The sequence below is a fragment of the Dromaius novaehollandiae genome, chromosome Z, assembly GCF_036370855.1.
Source record: "Dromaius novaehollandiae isolate bDroNov1 chromosome Z, bDroNov1.hap1, whole genome shotgun sequence".
In the NCBI taxonomy this organism is placed as follows: domain Eukaryota; kingdom Metazoa; phylum Chordata; class Aves; order Casuariiformes; family Dromaiidae; genus Dromaius; species Dromaius novaehollandiae.
This window is the reverse complement of record NC_088132.1, coordinates 41,720,401-41,733,744: the sequence shown is the minus strand read 5'-3', so window position 1 is coordinate 41,733,744 and position 13,344 is coordinate 41,720,401. Positions and strand designations below refer to the sequence as shown.

The 13,344-nt window shown below is 38.2% G+C and overlaps 1 long non-coding RNA gene across 13 annotated transcripts in view; it reads right to left on the bottom strand.

The window, feature by feature from the left end:
- The window catches only part of LOC135324986 (uncharacterized), a 152,654-nt gene that overhangs the window by 126,218 nt on the left and 13,092 nt on the right, over positions 1-13,344 (bottom strand). The window lies entirely within an intron of this gene.

Here is a 13,344-nt window from a genome sequence, read left to right as displayed (position 1 = left end):
GAATGGAAAGTGCTCAGTGATTCTAAGGAAGTTCTTGGGCCCTCTGTAGACCATGCTACTAGGGAACCAGTTCTGTACAATTTTTATATGAACAAGGAAATAAGCAAGGGCTAGACAACTAACTATTTGCTTTGCCAGCATTACCCAAAATTTCCATAGCTCAAGTATACTCCTTCTTGGTTAACTGAAGCCTAAGGGCACAATGAACTTTAACTTGCCTTCAGAGAGTTTTAGGTCAGAACAGGTTGCCATCAGATGATGTGGTAGTTGAGCTACCAGAAGCAAAACTGACACTGAAAATGACCTTCTCCTTTGAGAGGTTCTTTGGAACAAGAAGTTGTGACTCACTGGACAATTCATACACTGATCAAGGGCACCATGTATTTCAAAGTCACCTGAAAAGTGCCAGCCCTCCTTCTGAATGTTATTCCTGATGTATTAATAAAACCATGCATTTTAAAATAAGTGGCACTTCACTGTTTCCCAGACCTAATACCAAAGAAATGTTTTAAAGGATGTTTTTTAATTCATTCATCAACAGAACACACTCTTGTAAAAGAGGTCTTTACTAGTTTCTCACTTTCTTTCACATAGCTCATTTTTCAAGCCTCTTCTAAGGCATAGCCATTGAGGAGAACAGATTTCTTTGGAATTTATTAGGGAGAATACACACTTCTAATTTACATTTCAGATGTTTTCCTCAATTTTCCAATCATTTTTCAATACAATCTCATTGAAAACCACAATTATTAGCTACTGGGTACTGAAGCAAGTACTGTTGCTAACTGCAGTTAGCAAGAACTACCAGGATCATAAAGAGCTCTTTCTGTTCCTGTATACTTCCTTGTTTATTTTCTAAATCTTGCTAGCCTTTCATTTCCCACAGCAGAAGTGAATCTTAAATTTCACAACAGTCAGCTTTGTCTGCCATTTGCACATAACAATGTTGTGTCTTAAATATAATTACAGATTACTTAATATTAGTGTGGCATTGAAAGATTATCAGTTGAAGAGAGTGACAGAAACATTATTATAATATTGTGAATTACATGAATGAGATAGAAATGCTGTGTCTGTAGCAGCTTTTGCATCATGCTTTTTATGCCTCTGTTATAAGCAGATTCTAAGCCTAAACTGTATACTTCTGCTCCAGATGAACTTTTATTTTTCATTAATATAAAAGGGTACAAGAAAACAGATAATAAGAAAAAGAGGCTCCAAAACAGAGCATGTAGCATGAGCCATCTTGGGAGTACATGCAATCCAAATACAAAATGGTAATCTCCCACAAGGAAGGGATTTCAGTACATTGCAACAAGCTACAGCAGATAAATGTAGTGTAAAGCTGCCTAATGGTGTCAGTCAGTCTCAGAAGGCATACCGGAACACAGACCTCTGACCAAGCAACAGAGACCAGACATATCAAAAAATGTCACATTTAACTCCTAGCAGAGAGACTGTTAACTCTACGATTCTCAGATATAATGACAGCTGATCTAAGGATAGCATTTGTGCAGGAAAATTGAATGAGTCCATCTTGTTCAGTTTCAGCCAGGGTAGCTACAGGGTAGCTACAGCTTGGTCCTTCTAAATCTCTAACACCATAAGGAAATAACTCATTTGAAAATAGCTTGAATAAAATTAAAATTTTATCTTCCACAGCATTGTAGAGCAGACTATTAAACATAGTTAGCAACTGAATACCAGCCATAATTCTCAATACTGAGTGCTTCTTAGTTTACAGTGAGTTTTCTAAATGAAAGTAGCCTAATTTGTAGGGGCACTGAATTCCTGAAGCTTCATAAGCATACATCTGAAAAGTACACATATGATTTTATAGTAAAAATGGGAAACATGAAAACACAAATGCATTGTCTTGGTCATAGCTTATGTCCACAATTTGTTTTTCCAGATTGAAAGAAATTCTGTCAGGTTTTCCCAAGGATACTTCAGTGAGAATAGAACATATCTATTTAAAACTTAAAGAAAAAAAAAATCTCAGTAGCTTTTTAGCTAGCCCCCTTCTTCTTACTGAAAAAAGAGGAAGAAAAAAAAAAAAAAAGAGAGGGAGAGAGAACTCTACAAATTTCAAAGTGCTATAGAAAGAAAAAGGCCCACATCAGAAACATGAGAATATACTGAGCCCAGGTCAGCATGGGATGAAGTCAAAAATTTAAGATGAAAACACGATTTTTCCACATTCTGAATTCAGAATTCAGGCTTAAATACTCTTTTTTCCCCTAAATGTCAGACAGAAAATCTCACAATCTAAGAACAGAGTCAGAGATATGAGTAGACAATATACAGCATTATATGAATTATCCCAGTCACCCCAACTGTGACTAGACGGTACTTGTAAAAAACACTGTAGAAGTGGATCCTGAGACCAAGAATTCTTTGCCGTTCTACTACACCTTGCAGAGAAGAAAATGGACTACCTTATGCCTTCTGTTAACATATACCTACAAAGACATTTTTGGACACAAAATACTTACACTATGCCCAATCAGCAAATGGTGGAACTGATACACTAAGTTCTTTCACAACTTTCTCTGAGGTCAAAGAACAAAAGAGGTGAAGATACGAATATGAGACTATTGCTCAGATTGCAAGCACCTGGTAGCTAGTAGCTTTATTCTTCATTTTTCAGACAGACCTCTTATGTGACAGTGCTACAGATGTGGTTCCATCTCCATTATCGTTTAAACAAAATGTAACAGTATGTCATTGTTCATGTATGTCTATTTATAGTCATACACATTTAAAAAAAAAAATCCAGAAAAGTCAAATACGTGAAATCAATAGTGTATTATCAGCCTCCTTTCTTAACAATGACAGATCCTTTTGCACCGTTTTAAGAAGCACCAGCCTAACGGCAGTATGCTTCTGGCACCAAACTGCAGTCCTTTCTTATCTGCAGTGTGAATCTTTATTGCTTATTCTGCCATAGTTCTGCATGCAGATGTCTTACTGAAATCAGTGAGTTCAATGGATGGAGCTAGCACAAATATACCACAGAAGCCTACTTGCACAATGCAGAAAGAATATGCAGTTTCATTGTGTTAACAGCAGTAGACTTCCAACAAGCACATTAGAAGTGCACCCATGTAAGCAGTGCAATTCATCATACTGAAAAGCTACTATTCCTTGGTCATTCAGGGCAGTTTGTATCATTTTGCCTTTTTGTTTAGACTATGTGCTAAATGAGCCAGGAATTTTATCTTCTTCTATGCTTTATACATTGTAGATGCTGGCATTTGAGAAATAATATAAGAAAAGTTTTGAAATCACACTCTCAATTTGCAGCTCATTTATGTTATTTCTAAAGCACCAGCATCTACCATGTATAAAGTACAGATGAAAACAAAATTCCTAACTCACATAGTCAAAGATAGCTTTCAGTTTGTGATAGACCATACTAATACATACACGGAAGCTTGAATTAAACAAAAAACACTGCTATGTTACTTGATGTTACAGAAATTGTGTTCTAAAACCCTAGCCACATAAAATATACACTCTTTTAACCAGAAATTCAAGTGATGCACAAAAATACAGGTTTCCATATCCAAAAGAAGCTCCGCTCCTTAAGTACTGAGTGAATCTGGAGAGCCTGAGAAAGGTACCATATAGAGTCTTTGAAACCAAAGTCAAGAGAGGTGCTACAGTACGGATGACAACAGTAACGCATGCCTATGTCAGAAATTACATCAGGCTCATTTCCAGAGACACTTAATCAATCCTTGTTCTGAATGCTGGAAAAGTTACCAACGGTCCCAGTGTGCTAGTAATTCTGCTTACAAAAAGGATGCTAATACTGTAGGCAGAGGAAATCTATTGGTGGTGCTACGTAGGCGTCTATAAACTGGAATGTGCGACAGGGAAATCTACATTAACAACAGATTTGATGCACAGAGCACCATAAGCAGAGGTGATGTTATGATTCTGGACTTTGCATAATCCACCTTTAAATATCAGCAGCTCTCTCCTTTGCTGCAAATTGGCAGGGCAGAAAGTTAATTCAGATGGATTTGCCAGAGTAAGGATACCCTCTCTGCTTTTCCTTGAACATTTGCACTGGTTCTGAAAACTGTGAATACACATTTGTTCTCTGTGCAAGAAAAAATAACCCATGCTGCACACATTTAACCTACATTTAAATCTAAACGAAAAACAATGATCTGAAACAGAGATATTCCTTAAATAGATCATCCATAATGCTCCCAAAAGGCCTAATAACAAAGCCATGGTAAACAGGAAGCAGAGTTCAAATCCAGATCACAGCCATTTGCTCCCTATAGTGCCTTGAGGAAAGAATGTGTTGGAAACAGTCGTATGCCCAGGTTCAACCCAATGTCACTTCCTTGGGAGCTTCCAGTGGCCAGAAACATTGCTGAATAACAGATGCGGCTCTTTATCAAGTGGCGCTCTTTTCCAGTCCTCAAACACAGAGGGGCTGAAGGGCACTCACCACGGGAGGAGTTGAGAGAGAAAGTCCTCCAGGCTTCGAAAGAATTCTGAATTGAGAGGCACAACATTCTGAACTAGTTCCAAACTGCAAGCGACAAAAAAATTGAAGTCCAGAGTGAGATAAAAGTCTCTTTAAGACCCTTTAAAGATAGAGACTGTTTGAAAAACTGGATCTCAAACTAAGGAGATTCTGTTGAATATCTCTGTTAGTTTCTAACATGCCACTGGCTGTCCTATCTTTTGCCTGCTTTAATATTTATATTCCCAAATGTTGCTTTCAAATCTTAATCTGTGTACAAATTCTTTTTTTCTCCATAAAATTGCTGTAAGAAGTTAGTCCTTTTATATGACTTTCATTAATAAAAGGACATCAAGTAATACTTTGTTCTTTGCAAATAATTCATACTGCCCATAATGCTTTTTTATCCTAGAAAGTTTTTGTGCATATTTAGAAAGCTTCTAGTTAGAAACATTTCTGAAAACAGTGTATCTATGTATGAGGCCTTTTTGCTCTACATCTGTATTTTTATTACTAAGAACATCACTTTTCTGATAGCGACGTGCTACCAATTTCATAGGTGAAAAACCATAATAATCACATCTCTGTGATGTTGCAATCCTTGCTGCAAACAGTGATGTAGGCAATATAAAACATAGTACAAATAGGAGTAGACAACCCCCAAAGTCACAAAGATCCCCCACACACCCCATAATAGTTTTAAACATAGGAAATTAAACAGATTTGTCCTGTTGATGGTACAAGTAAGATCTAAGAACCAATAGTCCTCCAAATCAAATATTTAGTTTTCTGGAGCTGTCAGGCCTCTAGATAAGCTAAGTAAACCTCAAAGTATCTCTCAGCTGCTGTAAGGTTAGGTAGTTAATAGTTTACATTCAGCACATATTGTCTGCATTTGTTCATGTTGCTTCTCCTTTTGTACACATACGCATGCACACACACACATTTATTTATATATATGTAGCTGCCAACAATAAAATCCACAGACGCATACAATCAGCTTTCCCTCAGAAAAACTAACAGTCATAGTCACCTCTACTTCCATTAGACGGTTTAATGATTGAGCTTTACAGAGCCACCCTGTTTCTCATGTGACAGCAATGACAGGACAACCACTCCTGTTGCATACGCAGTCCCAAGGTGCTCATGCCTTTACAGACATGTACCAATGCACATCAAAGGGTCGAGTGAAATTCTTGCCACTCAGATAATAATGAAAGTGACCAATCACGGGAAATTTTAACAGTGTGGAGGAGATAACTCAAATTTATAGTAGGTATGAGAAATCCAGATTCAAAGTGTTGATATTTTTAATTTTCAAAGCATTCTGCTATTAATAATTGCAAGAGATTTGACCCATATGGCAAATTTTGGTTTTAAACATAAGAAAAGGAAATATGCACCAGCTTGTGATAGTGGTTTGGACCATCAAAAAAATATTGGTGATATCTGGACTTTGGATGCAGATCGTGGTTCAGTTTTCCTATGTGCATATCCAGTTTTTTTTCCTGAGGCTTTTGTTTAGGGCCGTTTCTAATACATCACAATCTAGTAAACTTCAAGTAAAATATATATAAATTATTTAGTCACCTGCACTAGAAACAAAATGAATCACTTAAGTATATTTGTATGTATGTGCTAGTTACACACAGCTTCCCTCTTTAATTTACTAGCTTTCCTTCTTCTCGACTTTTCCCTCTTGCCTCCTACTGTAAAAACAGAAGCAGTGGCAAAATTGAAGGTAAGAAGTTTCTGTAAAGCAAGTGGGACAAATTCTGCTCAAGCACTCATATAAAGTCTTGTGTCAAATGAGGCAGAATTAATTCTTCAGGACGCACATCAGAATAAATAGTGAGGGATACAGATCAAATTAGTCAAATAAGACATTCTTAAATGACTCATTCTCAGAACAAAAATCTACAAAAGACCACTGAATTGCCAGTTAAAATTAGCTATCTATGGGCTATACACCACCCTGATGTCAGTTATTCCTATGTAGGTATATACCTGAGCTTATTGACTAAGCATATCTGTATCCATTAAAGATGAATATGGACCCAAAGCCTGTTTATTTTGTTATTCCACTTCTAACAGCAATCATAACTGAAGCACATGGCATATCTAGAGGATTAATGATCTGCTAAGGTTAATGGCCATCAGCTGTGACTCAAGTCTCCTGCTCTACCTAGCAGGTCATTTATCTGAAGGAAATATTCCTCACTTCAATTATTATTGCTCAAACAACTGTATGGTAGATATAAAATTGATCTATACTCACAGGGCTGCCCATATTACCCTTGAGCAGTGCTGTCCATGAACAAAGGTGTTGCCACTAGTCCATCCAAAAAAAAAAAAAAAAACCAAACCAAACCAAAATACTCTAGTTCCAAACTGTTTACAGAAACTGAAGGATTTTACCCATTTTCCTCAAGGTCCTCTCAGCTGCTATGTGCATTTCTAACATCCAGTGTTTCCTCAGCCTTGCACCCTGTCCGCTCTCTGTTTGTGTAGGGCTTGTTTTCCTCCCTCTCCAGTGAGCTTCATTATGATCCAGGGCAAGTGAAAGTATTCTGAAATGTATAAACGTCTGCCTGCACTACAGGTAGTAATTTCCCCCCCCCCCCTTGCGGTTTCAGGACTCAGTATTACCTGCTCATTCTGTCCTATAACATATCTTCTGCCCTTTTCAAAATATTTTCCATTCCTATTCCTTAGTCACACAGTGCTAAGTGTTGAAAACTATTCTTCATTCCTACCATGAATGAGAGTTTTCCTTAGATACTGAATGACAACTCCTTTTTGTACTTCTCTTTTATCCTCACCCAAAGTAGATCTAAAGCAGTGAGCAAATTGGAAGAGTGATATTTTATACTAACTTTGCAAGGAAGTATAAATGGCTACAAAAGATGTATGGTAGTAAGAATTCAGGTCCTAGCAGGAAATAAGCAAAAATACCAGGATGTGGTCCAGAGTCTCCTTTTATGTGCAGCTACTGGGGGTCACATGACAGAGTTTAGAAACCCTGCTGGGGGCAGGGGGGAATAATATCAGTTGAGAATGCATAGTGGTTAAGTAAAATTATTTCTAAAAACCAAGTCCGGATGGAATCAAATAGAGAATTCTCTTCATTCTTACAGTTACAAAAGGGGTATTTTTACAAACTATACAGACCATAAAAAAAAAAAAAGAGTGCGCTGGATCAGATCAGCAGCCTCTTTAATTCAGTGTCTTGCCTTACAGTAGGCACTAGCATATGTTTAGGCAAAAAGTGTAAGAAACAGAAACCCTGGTATAATCTCCCATCTTCTGGCAGGCTATGACTCAGTAACTGGCTGAGTCTGAGGCTGCATGGGGAACATTTCGCTCATAGCCACAGGCTGCCACTGCTCACAGCTGTTTCTTTTAACGTATTCTGCTGCCAGTAGCCTTTTGGAGCTGTGAAAGCTGCAAGAACCACTGCTGCAACCTGCAGGGAATGAGTACTGCAGAGAGGCATCCACAAAGAGAACGGGATTTGTTTCATTCGACTTTATTTGCTAAAATTGATGCATCTAGGCTATTTATCTAAACACTCTCTGTGGTCACTGGGCAAAAAGAGGTGCTTTCAGATAGTAGTTTATATCATCTGTTTTCACTACCTTTATTTGGATGGGGGGGGGATAAAAAAAAAAAAAAATATCAAATCACACATTAGAAGTAGCTATTTCTCTCCATGCACTTTGGGGGTTTACTAGATAACAAGACTCCCAACTTTCAGACAGCTGAATAGGTGAAATGACTTCCATGTGAATGGTGTCCATGGATCACCATATGCTGACTGCTTTGACTGGCTGCCTTCATCAGCAGTGCAGTACAGACACTCAGAAAGGTGGAAGAATTTGGACCAGTTTGTAGAGGTCATGAATGCTTTTTAAGGCAAATTTTCTTCTCTGTCATGCAGTGCAACAAAACAGAGCTATCAGAAATAATGTTCTCTTTATATGCACCCAGAGACACTGGAAGCAGCAGAATGGCAGTTTGGTGTTGTACCAAACCCAGGGCAACAACCAGAAAAGTCCAGGAACTGCTACTTAAGTCTATTAATGGAGGCTTTATAGTAATAATTAAAAAAAAGGTCCACAAAAAGAAATCAACTGAGAACAGAAAGGAAGTGACCACAAGGTACCCTTTTGCCAGTTCCTCAACAGCAGAGAGATGCTGCAGGTAAACAAGGAGTGGATGATTTATTTCAAGGAAGGCATGAAATATATTTAGAGAAGTATACATGCGCACACACACAAAATACACTACATAGGAAATGCAAGACTGATGTATGTGTTACTTTATGGCCTAATCCTAGAACAATTGCAGTTAATTGCACAAGTATTTACTCCCAGGAGCACAAGTCAGATCCGTACAGGATCCCTCTCCCATTGAGGGACCCTACTCTCAATGCCAGTGAAATAATACACTTGCAAACCTGCCAAATCACTTGAACTGCAATGGGAATTAGGTCTAACACATCTCTTAACGAGTACCTGTGTCCAGTGCCCCAGCATGCTAGGTGATACACTCTCTAGCTACAGGGAGCACATACATTACTGACATTTCCCTTCACCTAACCTCCCAATGTAACCCAGTACTTAGCAGGCAGGAAAGTTACAGGTTCTGTGTATGCTCCAGAAAAAATTGCAACAAAGACATCCACCTGTGCTGTACCCTATGTGACCGAAAACCCACAGCATTGAGAGTTTGGTAATATCAAATCTTCATGTTCTTACCTAAAATATCCTGGTGGGCATTTGCCATTGGTCATAACTTAAAATGGAAATTTTGATATAGCAGTGCATCATTTTTAAATTGAGGGAAAAAAAGCTCTGATTCAGATAGATTTTCCAATTTCATACTTCTTCAAGTATATATAAATTTCAAGGCCTAAACGCAATTTTGTTCTAATTGCAAGTTAAGGGGGAAAAAAAAAAATACAAAGCCTTAGTTTGACATCTCTCCGCCATCAATGATTAACACAGACTAGTAAATTGAACAATGAAATGTTTGCTTTTGAAAAATCTAATATTTACAGAAGACTTTTTCAATGCACTGCCATAAAAAACAGCCGAAGAATCCTGCAGCACTCAAAACTCCAAATTATGTATGCTTGAAGCCTAGACAAGAACAAAGCACATTATGGTAGGCACACACACACACACACACACACACACACACACACACACACACACACACACACACACACAGAGGCTACGCTGGAAAGCTGAAGGCTCCCCAGTCTACAGCCAGAGCAGATGAAACTGAGGTAGAATTTGTGGTCTCTTACCACATAGAGAAAATCCTCTACATTTCTGATATGCCTTTATTAAGCTTCCATGACGGTATGAAATAAATGGCTGATTATTAAGAATGCCTGAATTGTTGATTTTTCCCTACACCTAGGCCCTGTATCTCATGTCACAAAAACCACATTCAGTCTTGTAACATATATAACATCAACAACAAATACTGCAAGAATATTTTTAAAAATATGCCTGAAACAGAAAATTGTCCACATATAACATTTGTGCAAATCACCAATAGCAACGGCATCATGAAGATCAGTGTCAGACTGCAAATATTTGGGAACACTCAAAGGATCTATAATCACCAGACAGAATTTGTCTGTTTACACTCATCATCTTATAACCTGATAAAGCAAGGACTGGCTTTATCTGGAAGCAGTAGGCGGCATGAGAGCATATAAAAAAGTAACCGGACTGATTTTCAGAGTAGGCACGCATCTATCTTGGGAGCAATGCACTCCATCCAAAGCCACTTTGCAGTTCCGAATGTATCTTCTAACAGTTGAGCACCCCTTTGCAGAGGCCAGCACAAGGAATCCTGTCTTGGGGACTCACATGAGCTTGAAGCAGCATACACCTCTACAAAATAAACACGAATTACTTGATCCATTATCGATTACTGAGTGCCCAGAGGCTCTACCCAAGACGGAAATCCATTATGATGCACTGGAGTCAAGTATAAACACTGTTAACCCAAAAACAAATTCTGAGCAGCCACTGTATTATCTTCCGAAGCAAAGGAAGCCGGGGGGGGGGGGGGGGGTGTCTTTTGTAACAATATACTCTAGTTCAAGGTGAAGCACTAACAAAGACAGACTGTGAGGGTTCACACTTGATTGCAGGCAGGCTGCTCTAATCATTTCCATATCATTATCAGTGTTGGAACATTATCTACAGTAACTGCTGCCTTTGAAAACAGTAAATAGGTTATGTGTTTCTCTTCCCTCCCCCAGCACTCACTTTGGCAATTGTTCTGCAAATGTTCCCAGTTTGCGTTCATAAACCTCGAAAGGTGGTTTCTGATATAAAGTAGTTTTCACAGCTCCATTTTTTATGAGACACACAATTTATGGAGTAATTTGCATGCCATCTTATTCTTGACAGCCAAAAAGCTTTAAAGTGCGATTATGACGAACACCCCCACAGCATGTGAACAGACAGCAGGATAGAAACGCCTATGTGCCCAGTCCTCAATTGGCTGCTCACAGGTCTGAATCACTGTTCTTCCATGGAGTCAGCATTACAATTAATGGGAGCTTATGGAGAGAGGACGGCAATGAATTTTAAAGCAAGCCTCTTCCCCTCCCTCCACTTTTTTAACATTCCCCTCTATTTTGCTGCGTGTGAACCTGTTCTACATCCATCCACAGTCTTTTTCATGACATCTGTAGAGCACCATGGAGATATAATGTTTAGCTATTAGTCACAGCATAAGTTATATTGTCGGCATTGTAATTACCTGCAAAAATCTTGCTTGAAAAGTTACATTATGCAAACATCACGCCGTTCTTGGGTTGTTTTTTTTTTTTTTAAATGACATCTTTCAGAAGTCCTTGTACACCACTTCTACAGTAACTTCATAGACTTTATGACTCATTTATATCAAAACCTTGCATAGTGAAAGCTCAGTTTCTAATTATAGAAATGTTCTGGTTTCATTCTCACCACTAAGTTCTAGCACACCTCTCAAGCCAACTGCCTGGCCCTGGCAAGTGTTTTGCAATGTAGAAAATGTCATCCACCAGGAGCATGTTTAGAAAGATGCCTGTGGAGTAACTTGTAATAACAAATGAAATCCCAATGTTCTGCACTCTAAAGCAAGCAGTCTGCTTATTAGATCCCTCCAGCGACAGGTCCCCACATTGGTTTTCCCAGCTGTCATTGTTGCCAAAAAAAAAAAAAAAAAAAAAAGTAACATGATCTATGATCTGAAAGTGGTATTTTAAGAAGTCAGACTGCTCAAAACTTGAGGCATAGTATTCCTTTAAATACTTACTGATTGAGGGCCTAACTTCATGTTTTACTAGAAGTAGATTACCTATGGTAAAAAGAATTACCAGTTCATCTGGGAACTTCTGCACTACATTTTCCATCAATTGATTTTGTGAGTGCTGTGGGATACATCCTTAGAGAATGGACTCAAGAAATGCTCCCATAATATAATGTCAGGGAGACTTCGTTAAGCTGTACACTCAAAACTTCATAAATCACTATTTGGATACCTGGATATACTTAGCTCATATTGTATGTTTCTGTATATAAGAATTAGTGATGTAAAATAAGTTCTCTTCTGCTTCTTGTAAGATATTCTCTACCATTGCTACACAGAGGAATGTCCACAGATAGAATAACTGCCTATTTTTCTTGGCCTTAGTGGGATTTCACAGCACATAAGATGGATAGAATTACTAAAGAACCTGACCTCACTGAGTAGCATTCTCCCAAGAGCTAATCTTAATTCTACCACATTGGAAAGCAAGCTGTGATATCATTTGGAAAATAAACTGAAAGTCATTGCAAAGTTGCAACCAGCTAGGAGTCTCACAAAAGCATGATGTTAATACAAATTACTTTTGGAAAGTAGACTCAGCAGTCTGAGTACCAACTATGGTGCTAAGAAGGTTGAAGAGTACAAAACAGATGATAGCTTTTTGTTTACAGAATTGCTATTTCAGGGGTAACCTGATTGCACCACTGGATCAGATTCAAGTAAATATATAAACATTGCATGTGGAGGCATATCAAAATGACTACTGCCCATCAGTCTTCAGGAGAAGAGGAAAGGGTAGATGTTGTTCAAGTGCACATGACTGGAACAAGAAATGAATTCTCCTGAAGGCTGCTTTAGTTTAACTTATCTGAGAGCCATGAATATTACAATGTAATTTATATTTACATACTATTCTTTATACAGCAAGTCAGGAAAAAGTGATGGACTTGAATATTTCTTCCAAAAAGTATTCTCCTTCGCAGGCCTGATTTTCAAACCATGAGAAATATCATACAGTGCAACTGTACCTCTAATACTGAAATTGAGAATAGCATCAGGAATCCAAATGGCTAAGTAGGTAAGCAAACGTATGCTTCCCAATCACAGCTACAAGTACCTACATTTCGGACACTCAGCTCATTCAGATTAATCGGTTTTCCCCCTCCCCTCCGAACCCCAAAACACACACACACACACACACACACACACACACACACACACACACACACACAAAAACAATTCATCTTTAAATCAGCCCTGGCTTTGCTGTAATCCATACATACACTGGAACACTTTGTAAATTTTTTTTTTTACACTTCCCTCTTCATGCTGTAGTTGTATCCCTATTGGCATGCCTTTCACACCTTATACCACAGAGAAAATAGGAAGAGATTTCTGCGCCTGAGTAAACTATATTTACTAACAGAAAGCAATACATACAGTCTATCTACATGCATGCTGGTAGCATTCCCACCACTTCAGAAGCATTTAAAAAACTGCCCAAGAGCTCATAGCTATATTTAAAGAAATAA